Source organism: Paramisgurnus dabryanus, chromosome 12 (genome assembly GCF_030506205.2).
Source record: "Paramisgurnus dabryanus chromosome 12, PD_genome_1.1, whole genome shotgun sequence".
Lineage (NCBI taxonomy): Eukaryota > Metazoa > Chordata > Actinopteri > Cypriniformes > Cobitidae > Paramisgurnus > Paramisgurnus dabryanus.
Genome location: NC_133348.1, coordinates 36948933 through 36971135, shown reverse-complemented (window position 1 = coordinate 36971135; position 22203 = coordinate 36948933). Strand labels below are relative to the sequence as shown.

General features: G+C 35.5%; 1 long non-coding RNA gene across 1 annotated transcript; it reads left to right on the top strand.

Moving 5' to 3' along the window:
* The first annotated feature begins 19352 nt into the window (after nucleotides 1-19352).
* Nucleotides 19353-19982, top strand: LOC135745426 (uncharacterized). Its single transcript, XR_010531237.2, has 3 exons — nucleotides 19353-19600; nucleotides 19683-19831; nucleotides 19921-19982. It is a non-coding gene; the product is annotated as an uncharacterized lncRNA (long non-coding RNA).
* The last annotated feature ends 2221 nt before the right edge of the window (nucleotides 19983-22203 follow it).

Genomic DNA, 22203 nt, shown 5'->3' with positions numbered 1-22203 from the left:
AGCTCAGCGCCGTGCAGCGACGCGTTGCGTTGCGCCTAGCAGAACTCGGAGGTATTGTAAACCGGAAGTGCACATTAAATAGCGCGAGCTTCGTCAGTTAGCGTCTACTTCAAAATGCAAAATATACGTTAGCAGCCAATGTTAATCCTTAATGATTTCGGGCAAATATGATGTTATTTAATGTTAAGCTATGTGAGTGGCGCTGTGTAGCGCGACAGGGATTTGAACAACTTCCTGAGTCACAGTTGGGCGGCGCGGACAGGCGCCACCTGGGGGCGCCGGTGTGTGTACACTCATAGAAAAAAATGTGTTCAGTTGATTTAGAACGGCGCTGCGCGGCGCTGAGCGGTGTGCGTTCCCCTTAACACTGGATATAACTCATTGTATAGTTTAATAAAATTATGTATTTTGATTACACAAATCAAACCTAACTATATGATTGTTGATTCTTTTAACTTCCTTTAAAGTTTGATCAATTGTGCATAATGACATGTGCAACAAATTGATATAGGGTGTCAAACTTATAGATTTACAATATTTAAAATCAGACACTCTTTTTAAAATATTTGGGGTCAACCTCTGGGACAGCTTTAAAGGGACACTTCACCCATTTGCATTAAGCTTTGTATAGTTAGAACCCCAGTCATGTTTTTGAATGGTCATGCATCATTTTCTCAGTTGCCGCTGAGACAGGAGAAATACAGATTTCAGTGTTGCACATCCTTCTTTCAATGATGTAAAAATCATCATTTTGCATCATTGAAAGAAGGAAGTGCAATGTCTTTGTTGAGGGAGTGAGACTACAAACACCCCTTTTCTCTGTCAAATAGGCACCAAATTCTAAATGTATGTTACATTTCAACTACAAATATGACACACTTTTAAGTAAGGGATAATGTAGAGGCAGCCGGTAGTTATTGGGAAATAAGCCCCGACAGTGTGATCAGGACCCGACGCGAAGCGGAGGGTCTTGTATCACACTGAAGGGGCTTATTTCCCAATAACTACCGGCTGCCTCTACATTATCCCGCTTATTACACGGCTACTTGCCACATAAGAAAAAAAACGACATGAATATGAATTTGAAACATTTTATTGGCATATTTGTTTTAAATTAACATTTTTATCCTTCCGCGAAACTTTGCACAGATGCATAAAATGATCGTAATACCTTATTAAGATCCTCTGCTTCATACTTGTCTGTTTCCATTTTTTTCTCTTTAACCAGTCTTTGAGAAGTTTTAATGCCCATTCTGTATTTTTTTGTGTGTTGGCTTCGTAGCTGTCTCAGTAAGCTGTCTGTGTCTTGTCGTGGTTGTCGAGTGTTTGTCACAAGATGGCGCCAAACAGACAGTAATCTTTATTGATCTTAATTGGCGCGGAGCGATTTTACTCGTGCAAGTAGTACCGGCTATGCGTTATTATTTTGGAGCGGTTATTATTTGAAAAGAACGAACCTGCAAATGTCTCAACTGACCAATCAGAATCAAGCATTCCAGAGAGCCGTGTAATAATAAAGAATAATGTTTATATGGGTGAAATGCTCCATTAAACTTATCAAATCCTATCAGAGGTCCAGAATGTCATTAAAACACACCAGTGGCTTTGCTGTCATCAGTATTAAACATGTTACCCCTCGAAGTACCCCTCCCCACAGAGCCCCCCCCCCACATAACAAATCCCAGTTTAACCCCTGTGTATTAACAGTATGTATTTATATTTACATTCATTTAGATCAGGTAAATTTTTTTGTGCTTCTCACAACACATTTTAAATCAAAACAACTTTACAGCAAATACATGTTTCATGTTATAATCAGCAAGTTTATCAGTCAGGGTTTCAAAGTAATGTGCATATGGGAATAATATACAGCTATAAGATAATACACTATGTGGTTAGTTAACAACTAACTAACAGCAACATTGACTGGGTTTTACCCAGACAGCACAGGTACGTCTGTAAGATGTCTGGTAAAGATCTGGAGATCTGGAATACATCTGGTGTGTATAAACATCTTATAAAGGAAAAGAGCTGCTTTTTTATACATTCTAAATCAAAAACGTCTTGCAGACATCTTCAATATGTCTATATGACATCTTTTATGAGACGTCTCACAGACGTGTTGCAGATGAGAAAACAATCTAAATAAGACATCTTGCAGATGTAAACGCAGACATCAAATAGACGTCTCCGAGATGTATGTGTGCTATCAGGGTCTGAATGCACTGACAGAGGGCCCCTCACAAAGCTTTGCTTAGGGCCCCCCAGCATCTAGGACCGGCACTGGTCTCGGGTTACGTATTTAACTGTTGTTCCCTGAGAAGGGAACCAGACGCTGCGTCTCCCTTGCCATACTTCCTGCTTCCCTGTAACGCCGTCTTTGGCAATATTTCAGATAGCATATACTTCCTGGCTCCCGCATCAACCTGTCTTTGTCGTTAAGCCTCACCATTGGTTGAATTTGATATACACTTTCAGACACACTTATCCCTGGAGGCGTCCCCAAAGTGTCACAGCATTTACGCAGCGTGAGTTCCCTCGAAAGGGAACTGGAACAATGTATCTTAAAAGGTAACACGATGTAACCTTGCTCTCACTTGAAATATGTCCCCACATTTAGTCCTTGAATTTGAGGGTATTGGACCTGAAAAGTCCTTGAAAGGTCCTTAAATTTGAAGTTAACTAAGGTGTGGGAGCCATGAGTTCTCTTTAAAATGAAAATTCTGTCATCAGTTACTCATCCTCATGTTGTTCTAAACCTGTATGAATTCCTTTTTTTCTGATGAACACAAAGAAGATATTTTGAGAAATGATGGTAAACATACAGCAGTAAGTGACCATAGACTTCCATAGTAGGAATAAAAAATATGATGGAATTTAATGGGTACCGTCAACTGTGTGCTTAGCATCATTTATGAAAATATTTTCTTAGTCATTTATCACAATATTTCAAAAATATTTTTCCTTACTATGGAAGTCTATGGTCACTTACTGCTGTGTGTTTACCATCATTTTTCAAAATATCTTTTTTGTGTTCATCAGAAAAAAAATTCATACAGGTTTAGAACAACATGAGGATGAGTAAACGATGACAGAATTTTCATTTTAAAGTGAACTATCCCTTTAACTTTATGTACAGTATGTGCACAATATATAAAAAACTGACAACAAGCAGAATTTGTTTTTCCTCACACAGAGGGTTCTAAAATTTTCTGACATTGAATTTTTTTTCAAAAAGTGTCATTAATTTAACATAATGGTAACACTTTATAATAATGTTCTGTTGTAAAACATTTATAAGTTATTAGTTCATAATGAACTAATCATTTACAAAATATTACTATACATTCATAAATGATTAGTAAGTTATATGCTAACATTTAATTAATGTTTTGTTCATACAGTAAGTCATTTATAGATTAATAGCTAATAATGAACTAACCCAGCAAACATAAGGCCAGTGGTAAAGTTGGCGGTCCACCGGCGGATTCCGCCAGCGGCAGCCGCAGAGGTCCGCTGTTGGGCCCCTGGTTTATACCGATAATGTTTGCTAGCTGCCCACGGTCGGTCCGTGGTTCATAATCGTTTAATAACGCTAACCAAATGTCTTTCAACACAATAATAAACAATTTTTATCAGCAACTGCAAATTTATTATTGTCAGTAAACAGAATAAATATCCAAATGCATAATATAGATTTATCAGATGCATTAAAACCAATGTGACTTACAAATAAAAACCGGTTTACATTTTCTGTACCCATGCAAAGTTATCCATGATTTTACCATCATTTGCAGTAAAACATGGGAAATATAAAATCAACCATGGTTTTACAACAATAATAAAGAATCAACATTCTCTTACAACAGCATAGGTTAGTACTACATTTTAGTAACCACAAACTTTACCGTGATTTAAAAATATATGGTTACCATGGTTTCACTCCAGCATTACTATAATACTACTATACTGCCCTACAAAACGAAGCTTATTGCTATCCCCCACCCCTCTCTGTGATGCACGCAGCAGCAAGACCAGACTTTCTTTACGGTGAACAGCAGTAATGATCAATATATTGTTTTTCACGAAGCGTAAAAAATTAAGCCCGAGGTCCGACCCGACCCGTCTCATTTGCTTATATTTTTGACCCGAACCCGTCGGGTTTGTCGGGCCGGCCCGACCCGTTGAGAACTCTAATTTGAGGTAGCTGCAGGCTTTATATATAAAATATCATCATTGTCCCAAACCCCAAGGTCTGAATTTCACCATAGAAAAAAAATATGAAATATTTTTTTTATAATTTTTTATAATTTTTAAAGAAGTATCATTTTGAATACTTTTGTTAATTAAAACCAAAAATATATTTAGTATATATTTTCAGTAAAAATCAAAAATCCAAAGCAGCTTTACATGAGTAGATGTAGTAGCCTGGTCCAACCAGACTCTCGTACATTCATTTCATTTGTACAGAGAGTCTGGCCACGCTCCATTGGAAAGCGTTACTTCCGTTAAGGAGGGTCCATTGTTGAAGTTTAAAACTATTGGATCTGCCCAGAGTCCTCAGGATCTGCCAAAGCCAATCGCTAACGTGAGGTCGTGACGTATATCATACACCGAAACCGGACGGAAACAACAAGTCAGAATAATCAGACAAACAAAACTTAGCAAACCTGGTTCTTGCTCCGGCTTTAACTTCTGTATATTCTGCAGTTTTGCAAAAACGGCCCGAATAGCTTTTCTCACGTCTTTCTCCGCTGCCATTACTGAACTACAACTCAAACTGACGCGCGACCTCAACGTCATCGTTCTTAGCCACCCCCATCTGTTCGCTGATTGGTCCTGCAGATTTTTGCAGGAGAAAACGAAACTCTATAGAGAAATCCCAGACGTACTGCTGAAGGGAAATGAAAATTAAGCGTCTTAAGTGTCTTAAATTTAGATTTAAATTGCTCGACTGTGTCTGATACTTGAACATTTTTTGGTAAATCATATGGATAGGATTAACTATCCGCCATCTTTTCAGCGTAATGTCAGTGCAAAGTGCTTTTATGTGGTGTTGCTTTAGATATTTTTTGTGCTGTATGTTTTGACTGCATAATGTCAATCATTTTTGACTAATTACTTTTTTTACACAAAATATGGATCCAATATATCCAATATGGATGTCACTAACGAAACATTACTGTCACGACCGAAACAAATAATGTTCTAGAAAAATAAAATAGGTTTTGTTATCAGAAAAGATGACATAATTTTATTTAGTTAGATAAAAATTTAAACTAATGAATCCTTGAATTTCAAATCTGTATCAGTGCATGTATGGCAATTACAGAGAAATATTGCTTTCAAAATGCATTTCATTTGATAAACCACTCTTATAGTTTTGTTAAAATTATATTTCTAATCAATAAACCATGAAACTGTCTTTAAAAAAATGTAAAAAATATATGTAGAAGGTTAATGTAAAGAAAATTAGAATAGGCTATTAAAAACCTAATTTTTATATCAAATGTTGTTGTGTTTCGGTAGTGACACATTTTGGGAGACAGAAAACATTTTGAAACTGTATAAAAACATGCTAGGAAACTAAAGTGTCCAATCAGTAGATTAGTGTTCCTTAGATGCTCTACTATGTTTATGACTACAAAGCTTGCAGGAAAAAACACACTTTTTTCAAGAAGTTTTGAAGTGTCAATTTGCACCAATTCGGTAGAATGGCCCGTATAAGGACAAATACGGGATGGGAAATCCCTGCTAAACTTTAGGTTTGCCAGATTTTTCAGGCAGAGTGCTTGGAAACGTAAAACACAGAAGTAAATTCGTGACACATCCAGAAACCTTACGTATGTGGATGTATATAGGAACTGGTGGAAGTTTCCAGGAATCCTTAAAGCTGGTTATGAGGAGGGTTGGGTGTGAGGTGTGAAGGGCTTTTTAGATGTCAATGACCCACAGGTAGAGGTGTCTTCTTTGTTTTCAGAGCTGATTGGGGTTTGAATTAACTGTCGCTTCAAGGCAGCACATATTGTTGTAGTCAACGATAAAACTGTGTTTGCTAAATACGTTTATTATTAATATAATTTAAGAAACTTAGCATCATTCAAAATAACAAAAATTCAATGGACACAATTACCATTTTAATGTATGAAAATGATGTCTCTGACTTTTCATGTCTAATGCAGTCTGGAGGAATGCAACAAATGTTATTTCAGGATATATATTTCCAACACTTTGAAAACATGTCTCCAACTGCCCTATGTAAGGATCTCTCAATGCATACATCGTATGAAAAAGCAGTTCAAAGGAGACAGTTTGTTTCAAAAACATCATGTAACACATTTTTGCTAGCTAGGATGTTGATAAATTCAGTACCATATTCATAAGTGAGTGAAATGTAAAGCTGCTTATTTTTGCTGATGTCTCATGATTTGAAGTTCACTGTTTCAACAGTTAAAAAATTATGATTTTACCCTAACATTTCATTAAATCTTTTAAAATAGAAACAAACAAACAAAAAAATCAATAGACAGGGCCATAATCTAAAAGTATTTCACATGTGAATGCAAAACATGTTGGGTGATACAGACTGACAAACTCAGGTAAACTTATCTGCAGATACGCCCACACTGTAAAAAAATTCCGTAGAAATTGCAGCTGGGTTGCCGGTAATTTACCGTAGTTTTAAATTTATGTTTTTAACTGGCAAAATTTTGTTCAAAGTTAAATGAACATTAAACATTTACAAGTCTTTGTCTTAATAGAGTAAAACTAAAAAAACAGCATCAAGCAAAACATTCTGGGAAACAAAATCTGAAGCAAAAAACAGAAAAAGGTTGATGATGATTTCTGGTTCCCAGAATGCTTTGCGTGAGGCTGTTATTGTATAGTTTTATTCTGTAAAGACAAATACTTGTAAATATTTAAAATTGACTGAACTTTGAACAAATTCTTGCCAGTAAATTACATAAATGTAAATCTATGGTAAATTAACGGCAACCCAGCTGCAATAACATTGTAATTTCTACAGATTTTTTTTACAGTGCAGGTGAAAAAAAAGTAGTATTTAATGTATTAAAAATATACTTAAAATTTAAGTAATATGTTTTTAGTACATTTGTATTCCCAACGTGCTTATTTAAAGTGTATTAAAAATATGTTAAATAGCTTTTAAATGTATTTCAAAAAAGTGTACTAGAAGTACGTTGGTAATAAATATATGCTTAATTACACTTTTTAAAAGTTTGCTAAACTCAAGCATACTTTTAATTTATTTCTAAAAAGTGCACTAGAGGTAAGCTGGTAATAAATATAAGTTTTATTACACTTTTTAAAAGTATGCTAAACTCAAGCATACTTTTAATGTATTTCTAAAAAGTGCACTAGATGTAAGCTGGTAATAATTATATCTTTAATTACCCCTTTTATAAGTATGCTAAACTCAAGCATACTTTTAATGTATTTCTAAAAAGTGCACTAGAGGTACACTGGTAATAATTATATCTTTAATTACACTTAAAAAAGTATGCTAAACTCAAGCATACTTTTAATGTATTTCTAAAAAGTACACTAGAGGTACACTGGTAATAAATATATTTTTAATTACACTTTTTATAAGTATGCTAAACTCAAGCATACTTTTAATGTATTTCTAAAAAGTGCACTAGGGGTACGCTGGTAATAAAAATATCTTTAATTACGCTTTAAAAAAGTATGCTAAACTCAAGCATACATTTAACGTATTTCTAAAAAGAGCACTAGAGTTACGCTGGGAAAAAATATATGTTTAATTACACATTTAAAAAAAAAAAGTATGTTAAACACAAGCATACTTTTACAGAAGTTTTAGTGTTTTTAGTAAAAACCATATTTTTTTTAAACATGTACATTAATTTTAATAGGCTAACATTGCAATTTCAACATCATATCATTGAACTTGCATTATATATTGATTTTACAAAGTTAATCCACATAAATTTGTTAGTGTTTATATTCAAACAACACACGTGACGGACCTGACTAAACCTCATTGGTTCTTGGGATTCAGTACGTCACATTGGCTTCCTGATTCTGTTGGTCGATACACAACGTGCGTGATCATTGGTAAATGTGGATTAAAAGTTGAAACTAAAACTGTTAAATTATATATAGTGATCATCAGAGGACTTGGCTGAAACAACGCGATTCACATGGATTACTTCGGCGATGTTTTTTATTGTTGTTGCGATTAACTTTTTGAAATGTGAGCAGTTTTTAAGTATCAAGTGGATCTGACATCGAGGGGAAATATACGTTTCTTGGATTTCATTAAAGTACATCGGTTTTTGTTTGAAGATGAATGAGAGAACATGAGGGTAAGTTAAGTGATGACAGATTTTTGCTTTTTATTTTTAGTGAACTATTAAATAAGTAGAACATTTAGTGTTACAGTATGTAACCCAGCTTCTTAAAGCGTGTATGTTGTGTGGCTTTTGGAACATAACGTTACATTTTTTTTGTGAGTAAAGTTAGGCATTTCATTTCTCTTGTTGTATTTCAGATATCATAACAGCCTGTCTTTTTTAGCACATCGGCATTCAAATTGACCAATCATACAGTATTTGTATAACATTTAGATCATTTTTACGTTTTTCTAATGCTAATGTTTAAAGAGTAACTAAACCCTAAACCAACTTTTTTAGTTAATGATCTGTAAGAATGATGCTTTATTAGTATAAGTTTTTTGACATTTGGATATAAAGTGTTTCAATACTACTATATATGGTGTAAAAACGTCTGAGTGCTGCCCTCTTCAGGTTGAACGGTGGCTACAGTTGAATTTTCCTATTGGATGTTGGGTCCAAAAAAAATATTTTACCTGACACTTTTAGACAACATTACAAAGACAATAATATATTACTAAAGTGATTAGCCTGCTGGACGAATTGTAAAAAACAGCACAATGTAAGCACTGCTAGTACAGGCTAGCTGAATATATCTTAATGATTACAGAGATAAGACAACACATAAAACTTGCAACCTTTCCCAGTTTGCACATCTGGACAATTCTTCACACATCATAGGTTGTAAATTTGGGTAAATCCAGCAAAAAAGTAATTTTAGCAATTCTGCCGTCACTCTGCTTTAAATCTCCTGCATCGGAAACTTAAGAGCAGCCTTGAGTCAATTGTGGAAGTTAAGCGTGCATAGAGTCCATTGGCATGACTTCTGATTTCCTTAAATCTCCTTAAACAGAGGTGAACTTTTCTTGTAAGCAAGACCACAATAGACATGTCAATGGAAAATGCCCTTGGTTAAAATAAAACACAATTATCAAAGTAAAGAATATCCTGTAATACACACAGGTTGCATTATATCAGTGTCAGTGAGTTAAGCCTCCTATAACCCTTTGTTCAATGTAACTTGTAGAGTGCCATGTAGCGACGGATCAAACGGACACTCATGTCAAGCTTGATGAGGACACAGTTCAATTCAATTCAATTCAATTTTATTTATATAGCGCTTTTCACAATTGTTAATTGTTGCAAAGCAGCTTTACATGAGTAGATGTAGAGGAGAACATTGAAAATCAATACATAGTATAAGAAGTAGAATATAGCGGCTAAGGATAAAAAACCGTGTAAGCGAGCATATTAATAATGTAACGTATACAGTAAAGTGCTAAGTTAAGCCAAAGTTGGCTGACTCTCCCTGGGACTAAAAAACCCCCTAGGAGAAAACCCAATGGGAAAAAATCCTAGAAGGACAAAAAACCCTAGGGAGAGATTAATATTTATATTTATAATATATAGACACGGTAGGGATAGGAAGCGTGTAAGCGGATTAAACTGGTTCAGCCGGTGGCCGTTGGTCGCACATCGGTTGGGCGTCACGTTGAAGGACAGCCAGTTGATTAGTGGTGCGATGACCTTCACAGCAACAGGAACTGGGTCTGTTTGTCTCATTGTCCTCAGAGTCGAGGACGAGACAGGGAGACAAAAACAGAATTCTATTAGCGTAGGGGCCGTTCGCATGTAATGCAAGTGTCATACATTATAGTGGTTTAATTCAGCTCGGTTCCAGACAGGCTAACTATTGCGGCAAGAGTAAATTACCCGTATGAGGTATGTGAGTGCTTTGTTCTAGACAAAGTAACTACTGCGGGAAAAGTACATTTACTGGACATTCTATGTGAATGCTTTGTTAAAGAAGAATGTCTTAAGTTTAGATTTAAATTGTTCGACTGTGTCTGATACTCGAACATTATTTGGTAAATCATTCCAGAGCTTAGGGGCTAAGTAGGAAAAGGATCTACCACCTTTAGACACTTTTGATATTCTAGGGATAATTAAGTAACCCGAATTTTGTGATCGCAGTTTACGTGGTGGATTGTATTCTGATAGTAGTTCTTTTATATACGAGGGCGCTAGGCCATTTAAGGCTTTGTAGGTGATTAGTAATATTTTAAATTGTATGCGATATTTAACTGGTAGCCAGTGTAAAGATGCCAGAATTGGACTAATGTGGTCATACTTTTTAGATCGAGTAAGCACTCTTGCGGCGGCGTTTTGAACCAGCTGTAGCTTGTTTACCTGATTTGCATGGCATCCCCCGAGTAACGAGTTACAATAGTCTAATCTAGAGGTCATAAAAGCATGGATAAGCTTTTCTGCATCTGATGCAGACAGCATATGGCGTATTTTTGAGATATTTCTAAGATGGAAAAATGCTGTGCGGCAGACGTTGGAGATATGACTATCGAAAGATAGATTGCTGTCAAACATTACGCCTAAATTCTTAACCGTGGAAGATGGCACCACCGTGCAGCCATCTATGGGCAACTTGTAATCTGACATATTATGTTTGGAGCGATTTGGTTCAATAATAAGTATCTCTGTCTTATTGGAGTTTAGCATAAGAAAGTTATGTGCCATCCAGTCCCTAGTATCACTAATGCAGTCTGTTAGCTTAGCAAACTGGTGGGTTTCGCTAGGATGTGACGAGATGTAAAGCTGGGTATCATCCGCATAGCAGTGAAAACTTATGTTATGTTTCCTGATAATGTCTCCTAGAGGTAACATATATAACGAGAATAGGATAGGGCCTAGAACTGATCCCTGAGGTACGCCGTATTTAACGGGGGAGTGATGTGACTCTTCCTCATTTACATAAACATAGTGATATCGATTGGTTAGATACGATCTAAACCAGGCTAACGCCTGACCACTGATGCCAACATAGTTTTCTAGTCTATTGAGTAGGATTCTGTGATCTATTGTGTCAAAGGCTGCACTAAGGTCTAGTAATATAAGGATTGAGATTTCACCACGATCGGATGTTAATAGGAGGTCATTTGTAACTCTAAGCAGCGCTGTCTCTGTGCTATGGTGGGGCCTGAATCCTGATTGGAACTTTTCATATGTATTATTATTCGCTATGAATGTGCGTAGCTGGCTTGCCACTATTTTTTCTAATATTTTAGAAAGAAAAGGTAGATTTGAGATTGGTCTAAAGTTATTAAGATCTCCCTGGTCAAGGTTTGGTTTTTTAATGAGCGGTCTAATAACTGCTAGTTTGAAAGCTGTTGGAACGTATCCTAATTCTAGCGATGAGTTAAAGATATTTAGTACCGTGTCGGACACTACATGAAATACCTCTTTTAGTAATTTTGTGGGAATGGGGTCTAATATACAGGACGATGATTTAGATGACGTTACTAATTTAGAGAGCTCTTCTATTGTAGTAGGTTTAAATGACTCAAGATGTTCGTATGATAATCTAGTGGTCAATGTACTATTGGGTAGAGTGGTGGCTGCTTGCGTAGTTTCTATGTTTTCCCTAATAGAAATAATTTTGTTAGTAAAGAAGTTCATGAAGTCGTTACTATTGTGTTGGAATTTACTATTGGTTTCTGTTTGTTCTTTGTTTCTAGTCAGTTTCGCAACTGTGCTAAAGAGGAAACGAGGGTTGTTATGATTTTCTTTAATAAGCGTACTGAGATAGGTAGATCTGGCGGTTTTAATAGCCTGTCTGTAGTGTTGAACACTCTCTTTCCATGCTGAACGCCATACCTCTAACTTTGTGTTTCGGTAGTTTCTTTCCATTTTTCTAGCTACTTTTTTAAGGGCTGCAGTATGATGGTCATACCATGGAGCTGGCGTTTTTCCTTTGATTCTCTTTTTTCGTATGGGAGCAACGGCATCCATCGTGCTAGAGCAAACGTTGTTCAGGTTTTCTATTATAATATCCAGATCTTCACGGTTATCTGCTACATGTTTCATTTGAGACAGGTCTGGAAGAGTGCTAATAAAGCTATCTTTAGTGGTGGAAATTATTGTTCTGGCTAATCTGTAGCATGTTGTAGACTGAACGGTCCTATCTAGAAGTATTGTGTATGACACAAGGCAATGGTCTGAAACGGCATCGCTCTGGGGTGATATTTCGATGTCATTAATATTGAGTCCGAGTGACAGAATTAAGTCTAATGTGTGCTTACGAGTATGCGTGGGTCCAGACACGTTTTGTTTAATACCGAGAGAATTTAGAACATCCATAAACGCACGTCCTAATGCATCTTTTGAGTTATCCACATGGATGTTAAAATCACCAACGATAAGAGCTTTGTCTACAGTGACTGTAAGCTCAGATAGGAAGTCTGCTATTTCTTTAAGAAAATCTGTGTGGTGGCCCGGAGGCCTATATATGGTAGCTAAAATGAACGAAAGCTGTTTGTTGTTACGATCAGTTATTTCCATGTTTAACAATATTATTTCAAACGAATTAAATTTTAGTTCTGATTTATGGTTTACTTTGAACATTTTGTTGTATATTGTAGCTACACCACCCCCTCTCCCTTTTAGGCGAGGAACGTGTTTATAATAATAGTCTTGTGGGGTGGATTCGTTTAAACTGATGTAATCGTCTGCTTTAAGCCAGGTCTCTGTTAAACAGAGTGCATCTAAGTTTTGGTCAGTAATTATTTCATTGATAATAGGTTCTTTATTGGTAAGCGATCTAATGTTAAGAAGGCCGAATTTTAACATTTGAGTTTCATCTTTTAATGTATTGTGTTCTAATTTTATGTTAATAAGATTTGTACGAGACGAGGTAGACGGTGGTCTGTATTTATTTGTTCGAGGAACAGACACAGTCGAGATGTGTTGGTACTCTGGTAAAAAAGGCTCTATGTGCTGGGATATATGTGATCTTGACATGTCAAGGCAGCTAACAGACTGATGGGTAAGCCGATCTGTCTGTTTCCTGACCTGGGCCCTGGATAGTCAGACTATATCAAAAGTAAGACTATTGGTCAGATTTCTAGAGAGTATAGCACTACCTTCCGGAGACGGATGGAGGCCATCTCTCTTTAGCAGGTCAGGTCTTCCCCGGAAATGCTTCCAATTGTCTATAAACCCTACGTTATGCTGAGGGCACCACTTTGACATCCAGCCATGAAGAGACACTAATCTACTGTAAGTTTCATCCCCCCGGTAGGCGGGGAGGGGACCAGAGCAAATTACATTGTCTGACATTGTTTTTGCAATTTCACACACCTCTTTAATAGTATCTTTGGTGATCTCCGACTGGCGGAGTCTGGTGTCATTCGTGCCGGCGTGAATAACAATCTTAGAAAACTTACGTTTAGCATTAGCCAGCACTTTTAATTTGGATCTAATGTCAGACGCTCTGGCTCCCGGTATACAATCGACTATGGTGGCTGGTGCCTCAATGTCAACGTTCCTGAGTATAGAATCTCCAATAACCAGGGCACTTTTAACAGACGTCTCAGCCGGTGTATTGCTGAGTGGAGAAAATCTGTTTGATATTAAAACAGGAGCGTGATTTGGGTGCCGAATGTGACTATGCCGCCTGACAGTCACCCAGTTAGTCAGCCGCCTTGACTCTGAAGTCGGAACCGAGCCATGTGTATTACGCTTAACACTAGGCGCACCCGAAACAGTGTTTGTAACAATAACATTAGCGGTCTTACTGTCCTCAACTAGCGTTCGGATGCGCGCTTCTAGTTCAGCAACCTTCTCCGTCAGCCTTACTACTTCAATACACTTAGCACATGTAAACCCCTCTATGCTGACGGAAGAAGCTAAACTGTACATGTGGCAAGTAGTGCAGGTTACAATGACAAGCGGAGTCTTACCGTTTTCATGCTGGGCGATGGCGTCTCCGTTCGCCTGAACGCGGTCCGTGAAGCTGCATCGAGACGGATGCTGGCTCGCAGTACGCCTCTGCCGCCTACGAGTGTCTGTGGTCAGGGTGATGTGAGGCATGCTGACTCTGCGAAGGCCGGGCAGCACCTCCTTCACAGCTTCCCGATCTGGTGTGGACAGATCAGAAAAGCATACCTCGGATAAATCCGCCATTAGATCGCCAAAGAAGGCAGGTTTAAGTAAACAGACGGTAAGAAATGCTAGAGGGCTATATGCTAAAACTGGGTGTTACAAGTGATAAAATCGTTTCGCTTAGTAATACAATTCAGTAATCGTCAAGGTAAAGTATTCCTAAGATAAACTAATAAGTTATATTATATAGATAGGAATAAGATAGTGAAAAAATAGGATTTAGCTGATAAGCTCAACGGAGCTTCGGGCTTGCGACTCCTCTCTTCGTCTTTCTCTCAGTCAAAGCTTTAAAAGGTAAACTGAGAAGTTAACAAAATTCTAATGCATATGTTCATTAATTATTGGTTAATTTTGTATATATTCTGTTTCCTTTTCACAGACCTTGTGATTAAGTCTTCAGTGTCTGAATGGCAAGAAGAAGTGACCCTCCACTTAAACGTGACATTTAAACTGCTCTGTGTTTTGGTTCAGCCATTTGTAGGTTTATCTCAAGTTAGTTCAAATGCACTTATGCATTTATCCAGTAACTTTTTGTTTAGAGAATTACATCATTATGATTAAATAATTATTCAATGGTTGCATATTCATAGTGTACTTTTCATATTGATGTATTAATATTCCACAATTTGATAAAAGTAGCACATTGCATTTCACTGATCTTTGTTTTATATTGTAAAATCATTTCAATAGCAGTAAATACATACTTAGTTGTTTCTTTAACATTTAATTAGTTGTTAATGATGGAAGAAACCGGTTCGTATGTATGAATACAGAATAGGTATCATTTTAGAATGAGTTAAAACATGTTTTGGTGGCAAACATGCAGGTAAAATAGTACATGTATAACATTCTAATAGTAAACTTGACTGTAATTTAAATGTCACATACAGTACATTAGAAATGATTTATTTTATGTATACAAATGTGTGGGCAATATATTATTATTTCATTTTGTATGCTATATTATTTATGTAATATTATTATATCTGAAATTATTAAATTATATTTATAAATGTTTAAAAGGTGGGTTCAAATGTGCTTTAAGTTGTAACTGAATACAATTTTAGAAAATAGCACAGTTGAGTACACTTAGATTGTCTTAAGTTTGTCTTAACAAGTACTAAATACTACTTTTTAGTATATTAAGCACAATTTACTGCACGAAAATAAAGAGCTTTTGGTACCTTAAGGCTGTGAACTTAAAGTGTATTTTAGTGAACTTTTTCACCTGGGAATACATTTGGTATATTATTTTAACATACTACTAGTACATTTTAAAGTAGATTCGTAAATGTTTAAAGGTGGGTTCAAGTTGTAATTAAAGATATTTTTTAAATACAGACCTAGTATGTTAAAATTACATTTTAGTTCAACTTCATGGTGTCTCAAAAAAGCACAGTTGAGTACACTAAGATGGTTTTAAGTTCATCTTAAAAAGTACTTAATACTACTTTTTAGTATACTAAGTTCAAAATTAGTGTGTGAAAATAGAGCACTTTTAGTATAATGTGGAAAGTGTACTTAAATAGTGTATTTTAGTGAACTTTTTTCACCTGGGAATACATTTGGAATATTATTTTAACATACCATTAGTATACTTTAAAGTATATTTAAAAATGCTTAAAGGTGGGTTCAAGTGTACTTCAAGTTATAATGAAATATATTTTTTTAAATACAGACATAGTATGTTAAAAATACATTTTAGTTAAACTTCATGGTGTCTCAAAATAGCACAGTTGAGTACACTAAGATGGTATTAAGTTCATCTTAAGAAGTACTAAATACTACTTTTTAGTATACTAAGTTCAAAATTAGTGTGCGAAAATAGAGCACATTTAGTATAATGTGGAAAGTGTACTTAAATAGTGTATTTTAGTGAACTTTTTTCACCTGGGAATACATTTGGAATATTATTTTAACATACCATTAGTATACTTTAAAGTATATTTAAAAATGCTTAAAAGTGGGTTCAAGTGTACTTCAAGTTATAATGAAATATATTTTTTTAAATACAGACCTAGTATGTTAAAAATACATTTTAGTTCAACTTCATGGTGTCTCAAAATAGCACAGTTGAGTACACTAAGATGGTATTAAGTTCATCTTAAGAAGTACTAAATACTACTTTTTAGTATACTAAGTTCAAAATTAGTGTGCGAAAATAGAGCACTTTTAGTATATTGTGGAAAAGTGTACTAAGTGTACTTAAATAAAGTGTATTTTAGTGCACTTTTTTTTCACCTGGGACATTCACATCAATAAAACAAAATAAAAACTGGATCCGTCTACGCTTGTACCGTGTAAATGAAATGATACTAAACAAAATTCCCCAAATACACACAACAGTAAAATACAATATACACAGGATATAAAATATGCTTTTCTACAAATTGAGTTAAAATTTGCTGACAGTAAATTGCAACCACAATAAATTTTATTCCAACTGCACTTACAGTAAAACGATTAGTAATTGAACACATAAAAACTGAATTACGATTTTACTTATAATAAATCTAGACAATACTCAGATTTTAGGATGCTAAATTAAAATTTACTGATCATAAATCTGACTCAAAATAAAATGTCTTCGTAAAAATAGAAAATTGAATCAAAATTTAAGATATACAATTAAGTAAAAATCAATGACAATAAAATTGAATAAGAAAAATAGAAAATTTAATTAAAACCTAAGATATAAGATTAAGTAAAAACTTGTTAATAGGAAAAATAGAAAATTGAATAAAAATGTACTAATCGTGGAATTGAATAATGGCAAAAATATTTCGTAAAAAGATAACACTGACTTGCAATTCACTGGCAGCAAAAATCAATAAAAATATTTATCCAAAGAAGAAGTTGAATTAAAATATACTCACAGTAAAGCTGATAATATACCGGTAGCAAACAGCGCAAATAAACAGCACATTTAAAAATAAGCAGCCATTTCGTATAATCTTCAGCAAGTTTCAAATTCCTATTCTTTAGCACAACTTAACAATATTGCTTACAATAAAACTTTTTCAAATACCAATATTCTCTTCGTATTTTCGACTATTTCGTGGCTTTCTTACCACTTTCGCTTTCTCTTTATGCGGTCCAACCGCTGCGTTGCCCGTGGTCCCTGACCACTTTCTCGGGTATGAAACCCACTTCAATCTCTATGTATCGCGGTCCAACCGCTCTGTGTTCCCAGAACACTAAATCCTATTCTACTGTATTCTATTCCCGCGGTCCAACCGCAACGTGTTCCCAGAACACTAAATCCTATTCTACTGTATTCTATTCCCGCGGTCCAACCGCAACGTGTTCCCAGAACACTAAATCCTATTCTACTGTATTCTATTCCCGCGGTCCAACCGCAACGTGTTCCCAGAACACTAAATCCTATTCTACTGTATTCTATTCCCGCGGTCCAACCGCAACGTGTTCCCAGAACACTAAATCCTATTCTACTGTATTCTATTCCCGCGGTCCAACCGCTCTGTGTTCCCAGAACACTATCAAATTTGTCCTACGTTAACAACGTGGTACGTGTCCACGTTTGGGTCCCGGACCCTAATTTTGGAATAACCCACAGAACACTCGTCAGCGCCGGGTTTCCAATTCTGCGTTCCAAACGCCTCCTGGTCCCGGACCAGTTATAACAATATTTCCTTTCTTTCGTTTCACAATTTTTATTTTATTTTATTTTAACCGAATAATTGTTATTTCCCTTTTTATTTTATTGACACATTTAATAGTTCATTTGAGATATATGAAATTTAGATACAAATGACAATAATCATTGTACCATATCATTAATCATTCTTCACGACATTTAAATAAAGCAGAATTTTGATATAACAGGTATCTGCTTACCTTTCCTATTTTGCGCAAGTGGAATGTCGAGAAGAAAAATCAATGATGTCCAGTCCTCCTCATCACGTCGATGGGGTCACCAATTGTTGGACTTTAATCGTCCTGCATGTTCTTAATGAGGAGATCAGACACGTAACTCAAATCAAATTATTTTAATAAGTATCTCAAATGAAATATTACAGAGCTCTGGGTCAAAAACTGTCCCTGTCTTTACACAACACCAATGCAGAAACAAATCCCCCGAGAAGCGGTTGATCTGATCTGCCTCTCCCTCTGACCCAAAATATATATATGTGCAATTGGGTGGGGGCCTGTTCGATGGAAAGTTTTACTTCTTTCTTAAAGGTTCACCAGACCCGTTTGATGGAAAGTTGTACTTCTGTTTTAGAAGTTCATCCTGTTATAAATAACTATGACCGTTATTTCACCCTGTCGCTCCGACATCCTGTTTTTCTCCCCAGGTGTCTCTGCAAAGCAAAAGTTAAAAAACACACATACATACATACATACCGAAAAAACTCCAAGCCTGCTAAATTTGCACATGACATTTAAAAGTCAACTATCAAAACCCATATACAATGGAATCATATCTCTAAGTCTGCTAGACTATTCTCACTTTAGTACTATATGCTAAAGGTTAATACTCAAAGCTATTCTTAAAATCTTTATGATTAAAGGAAATGCAATCATTAATAATGCAATAATAAAATCATGATTATTCAAAGCACGGTTAATATTCATATTTCAAGGATATGCGGATGTGGGAATGTTCTAATTTTCCTTCACCCCCTCCCCCACCCGGTGACAGTTGCTGTCTGACAGCTCGTGTTTGACAGGGGGGCGGGACCATCAATCAAAATCTGTACAAGTTGTCAACTTTAGACAGCGAGTGTTTTATCGTTTTATGGCCGGTCATTTAGTGGTTTGTTTTTCCTGTGTGTGTGTTTTATGTCAAGCCTATGCTGTCATGTTTAATGACAGGTTGTGTTTTCGACATTTGCTGTCTCTATCTATCACCCCTCCTTTTTCGACCCGTGCGCGTCTCAATACTGCCTGTCACACTGCGATGTGTGTTGTTGAATCTAAAGTTTTGCAACATCAAAAGTTTATTTAAAGGCAATCACTAATCATATATATATATATATATATATATATATATATATATATATATATATATATATGTATTAGATGTAACTGGTTAAACTTAAAGCCGATATTTTCTATCGAACTAGTCTATTTTCTGTTCAGACACAAAGTTTTCTGATGCTGATATTATGTCAGTGTGTGTTTGTGTGGGGGTCGTGTGATGTAATCTTTGAAAGTTTATGACCGAACCTTTATTGGGGAGCGACAAGAGATCTCCCGGACTCAGTTTGGATGGAGCAGAGCTGTTATACTCAAGTCTATTGGTATGTATGTGTTTCGCTGTGTTCGTTCCAGTATTTTGTCTGATTTATTTAAAAACTAAAAAATCGATCTCTGGTCTTGCAGCGAAATTGTCTAAACTGGTATTAACTATTCCTGGTAAATCGCGGAGAAGAGTGGAATGAACAAAAAAAGTCAGACCGAGACTAGAACCTCCCGCAGCGTAACACGGAAATCTTGGAACAAAAGAGACGCCGAGTGGCTCGTGTTGTCCGGTGTGTTTTTATTTAATCCTGTTACAATAGATTTAAACAAACTGATTTGGTTTAATATTTTCTAATAACATGTGTTATCTGTTTTAAAGGTTTGGATATCAGCGGCAAAGCGAACGTTGTGTGTATTGCAAAATATATAGTGGATCTCCACGGTACGTTTATATTGTATAAGAAAAAAGTTTTAATTGTTTTATTTAGATATTTGTCCTAATAACTTGTTTTTATCTGTTTACAGGTTAGGATACAGACCACAACGCTTTGGACGTATCTTTAAAAAAGAGAAAAATCAGAGACTTTTTGGATTTGTCTGGGACATTTTAAACATTTGTGGCAAAATGGATTTAAATCGTTTCGGATACTGGATACCTGTGTTTGATTTGTCCACAGAGCTTGTTTAAGACGTCTTCACCTCATTTTAGGGTTTATTTTTAATTAAAGGTTTCTTAAAACATGTGTGAAAATGTGTATATTATACAATGAGTATTATATTGTCTGCTCTGACAAAAATAAATTATTATTTTAGATTTTAGGTCAATTGACTGCGTGTGTTTTATGTCAAGCGTATGCTGTTATGTTTAATGACGGCTCGTGTGTGACAGCTCGTGTTTTGGCATTCGATGTCAGCTCTCACCCTTCCTCCCTCCTTCTCACAAGCCATGCATTCTTTCACAGGGGTGCGTGTTGTAAAGCGAGATTTTCTAAAACTCAACGTGGGTAAAATAATTCCCCATTACGGTATCAAAAAAGTAAATGTTTATTTTAGATTTAGACAAATCATGAACAATGCTATGATTAAAACTTTTGTTTGTAACATCACAGGTTATTTAATTAAATATTCCGTATACGGGTATAGTTTAAGCAATGACCTGAGCCATTACTACAATCTTTAGACAATAGTCTAAACTAAATAAATTTTTAAACGGCTCAGGAATTCCGTGAATCTTTTCATAACCTACTCTATAGTTTCACACGTATTAAAGATCCGGCGGTGCCTGACAAAGCGCCGGGTGAGTGTTCATATATGCCGTTTTAAAATAACCTTAATAAATGTAATTCTGTCCACTATGGAAAAATAGTGGGGTTTATTTTAGATTTGTGACAGAGAACTTATGTATGACGTTAATAAACTTTTTAAAATGTTTTAAGACGTCTTCAACTCATTTTAGGGGTTTATTTTTAATTAAACGCTTCTTAAAACATGTGTGAATATGTGTATATTATACAAAGAGTCTTATATTGTCTGCTCTGACAAAAATAAAGTATTATTTTAGATTTAGGTCAATTGACTGCGTGTTTGACAAATATAGTATGATATATACGTTTGTTTTGTCAATAGACTTCTTTAAAGTCACGCAAGAATAGAATATTTTAGTTGTAACTGGTTAAACTTAAATCTGTTATTATCTATTTAACTATAAGCTATATTTTTCTGATCAGATATTTTTCTGTTTCTGATGCTGTTCTTATAACAGTGTGTGTGAGATGATGATGGCTGTTCACAGCAGGTGGCGGGTTGTAAACTAGGGTCTTTTTAAAACTGTAGTGGAAAAAAATGTAATAGCACACTGACAAAAATAAAGCATTTGGTTGTAACAAATTATTTAATGAAATATTCAGTATGTGTATAGCGAAGAACGGTGTCAAAATCACCGGGGTCCCAACAATACTATAGTCTTTAGACTAAAGGGTATTTATTTTAATATAAATAAAATCTTAATCTTTTCGTGCACAATATTCTGATCACGCCATTAGATTGTGTTCCAGCGTTTACAATAGAGAACATACGCGGATGCGTGTTCATATACACCGTTAAGAAACTTTTTTTAAACGATTAAAGACATTTTCAAATCATCTTCTGGGTTTTGTTTTAAATTAATGACATCTTAAAACCAACTGGGAATATGTGTTTATTACACAATAAAATGTAATTCTGGCCGCTCTGACAAAATAAGGGTTTAATTTTAGATTTAGGGAATTCTTTAATCAAGTCTCTGATTAAAACAACTGAATGCGCGATCCAATGTTGCCAGAGAACGTACGCTGAGGCGCTCTTATGGCGTTAAGAACCTTTTTATTGTTTAAGACATTTTGACCCCATTTCCTGGTTTTGTGTCCGCTGTGGATCCCAACCTCTATGTGTTTATTATACAACAAATGCAATTCTGTCAGCATTCTCTGATTTAAACATGAGGGTTTTAAAATGAAACGGCCATGTGACTTTTATGACAAAAGCTATTCGATCTTAATTTTTTGTTTTAACATCCAAAAGTTTTTATACACATTCCATAATTAAACATCTAGGTGTGTATGAGTAAGTTTATATCTTTCTAATGTCACATGAGCAGCACCAAATCGCGCTTGTGTCTGTGTGT